This window comes from Callorhinus ursinus, unplaced genomic scaffold (genome assembly GCF_003265705.2).
Source record: "Callorhinus ursinus isolate GAN/ISIS: 27379988/994484 unplaced genomic scaffold, GSC_fseal_2.0 scaffold5, whole genome shotgun sequence".
In the NCBI taxonomy this organism is placed as follows: Eukaryota; Metazoa; Chordata; class Mammalia; order Carnivora; family Otariidae; genus Callorhinus; species Callorhinus ursinus.
In genome coordinates, this window is record NW_027397067.1 from 37,325,755 (window position 1) to 37,329,090 (window position 3,336).

Consider the following 3,336-nt stretch of genomic DNA (forward strand, 5'->3'; position numbering starts at 1 on the left):
GAGTCTTCCTACATAAGCAAATAGCAACTCTCTTCTGTCAGTTATCTAAGCCAAATATTTTAGAGCCCTACTTTACTCTCATAATCCATTTTCAATCCATTAGCATATCCTGTCACTATCTTCAAGATACAAACAATTCTTATTATTCACAGTAGTTATGTCCTATAAAGTCACTGCAAACATCAAATTAGCTCATCCTAAATCATCACTCCTTGGAGGAAAACAGAGTTATGTTCCTGTGTGCATTTTGGTCACATTTTCATCAACCAATCAATATATAACCTTGTTTTATATATGTTTCTGTTTAAACACTTATTTAATATATATAATTGATTCATTAACAGACCTCATGGCCAGCAGGACTAGAAGTCATGCTTGAACAAACCTTATCTAATATATATATTTTCTCTGTAAGGCACATCACAGCCTTTTGTGCTTAGGAACTCCAGACAGCACTTCAGCACCATGCTTGGAATAATTTTAAACACCAAAATCACCAACAAAAGGCACAAAAGTGAAAAAGATGTGGCACTGAATATACAATGAAAAGGACATTTATTTATGAGAGCTGAAACAAAAAGGGAAAGAGTGTCATCTTGTTGGAACTCAGCTGATAATGTGCACACGAAGCACCTCAAATTTTTTGCTCCCCTGTGCCCATGCATGTCTGTGAATGGCCAAAAATAAAGCACTGTGAGTATTGACTTGGGGGGTACAAATAAATTTTAGTGAGAAGGCAAAATTATAAACCTGGAATCTGTGAAAAATGAATATTGATTGTATATCCAGAATCTGACCACTTCTCACCCCCATCATCTAACTACCACCTCTGCTCATACCACCATCATTTCTTCATTTGCACTCACCTGCCTCCCAGTTTCTCCCAAGAGTCTAGCATCCACACATCTTTTTAACTCAAATCAGGATCATGTCACCACTATGCATCAAACCCTCCAGTACCTTCCAATCTCTTTTGACATGAAATCCAAAGTCCTGGTCATTGCTAGCTACCTAAGGCCATTGCTAGCTACCCAAGGCACTGAATAATCTGGCCCCCTTCAATTTTAGTGGCCTCGTCACCCATCACTCTCTTCCCTCCCCAAACTCCTTTCTGGATAAGCATACTCCCACCTCCGGGCCTTTACATTTGTTTTCTGCTTATAAGACACTTTCTATCACTAGTCATCTAATTTCCTTGAGATTTCTGTTCAAATATCTCCTTATCAGAGATAGGGCTTCCTCAGCTACCCCTGTAATAGCACCTCTATTACTTTCTATCCCCTTTGCCTGCTTTATTTTTCTTGAGTGTAATTATTGACATCTAACATGCTGTATATATTTTTATTCTTATTCTCCTCTCTTTTTTCACTGCTGTCTTCCCAGCATCTAGAACATCTTGTACAATATAAGTACACAATAAATATTTATCAAAGGAATGAAGAGTCACTGATTTTCTCACATGGCACACCTTTACAGATTCTGTGGTAATCTGGCTGGGACTGGAACTCTTCCTCGGTCTTCCAAATCTTGTGCCTAAGCTTCTGATTGGCAGAATCTAGCTGGCACTCTGCTGGCAAGGGAGAAAGTAGTTTCTAGGCTTTGTCCTGCAGCATTTGGAATGTCAGGATGGAACTGAAAATCTGTAAGAATATCATGTAGATTCTACTCTCTGGATATTCAATGTCCATTCCCAGTCTTTAGCCCATTGTTACCTTCCAAACAATAATATCGAAGACATACTTCCAACTAACATAAATACAACTATTCATATACTAACAAAGGTACACTCAACTTTTCTCTCAAAAAAGAAAGATAAAAAGCCCCATAAACTACTGTTTGGTAGTTTGTCTGGATAATGTTCATTTATTTTCTAGCTCAGGAATCCTCCTTTGATAAATGGCTTGTAATATAAGTAATGAATAAAATGTTAATCACAAACAATACAAATTATATGAAGCTGTGGGGGGAGAACAATTAATATATTCAAGCATATACACAATAAAGCAAGGATAAAAAAATATATATAGTTATCATAGCCCTTGATTCTGAAACCAATCACAACATCATAATTAGCCGTCTTTGCTCTACTACATTCTATTTGCTTTTGCCCTTATCCTGCACCTAAACCAGTCATTGGAAGACAGTTCTTCATGGATCTCTCAAGTTTCTGCCTATTTTGCAAACAGGACTGTCACTTCAAGGACAGATGCATAACAAAGAGTAACTTTATTTATTCTCCAGTATAATAAAGACAATGTCTCCCACTGGGGCAAAGGTCAGACAGGCTTACTATCCATTATAAAGGACTGGGTTTCCAAAACTCAGAGTTCTTATCTGTGATGCCACTCACTGTATGTATATACATTGCCTGACCATTTTGTATTTCCATGTGGGAATTGATGCTTGAGGACCAGCACAAATGCTGACCCTCATCTATTACTATTACGGTGAGTAATCAAGTCTTTTTGAATGACCCAACAGTCTTGTTTCTTGCCAGCATCCAAACTGTGACAGGCTAACTTGTCTGGCAATAAAGTCTCAGCTTCTGCATAACTCTTGACATTTATGATTCTGTATGTGGTGACCCAAACTTTTATTCTTGAAGGGCCTGAGCCATGGGTGATCCTACTTTTGAGGCGTTGCTATATCTTACACTAAATTTTAGCACTAGATTTGGAAGTACGAAGAGGCATCCAAAAAAAAAAAAAATTCAGGGTTCCCAACATATTCCTCCCTGTCCCCATTAAGAAGTAGCACCCTATTTCTCCTTGGTAAACAAGATCAATCACAGCTCTTTATTGACACCTTTATACATTTCTTGGTTCAATGTTTTTTACTTATAAGGCTCTCTGACTAGCCTTCTAACTTCCTTGAAATATCTGTTCAAATATCTCCTTATCAGAAATACAGCTTACTCAGCTATCCTTAGAGGAGCCCAAAGTGGCCAAATAATAGTCTCAATTTCCAATTCAATGGAAGTTATTGAGTCCTCTGGTAGAAGCATTGTTCCCTTGATAATTAAGACCTCTAAGCCAGCAAAGCATCAGACAGGAAACAAAATTTTACAAGTGATCATTAAGGGTAATATTTGGAGGAGCTAATCCTACTTCCACCACTTTGTTCTGGGACCTGGCTTAAAGAAAAAAATCACCATGCACTGGTTGCAGCTCAGAGCATATATAGCATCATGCAGGACATCACCTCAGCTTCACAAAGGGCTTCTATCTAGCCAGCTGTGGCTTTTTTCTTCTAGGTGAGGGGGGAAAAGCCAGATGAATGTTTGAACTTTGGTCTTCTAGAATTTTCTTTACCCAGTGTCCTTCAGGGTCATCTCTG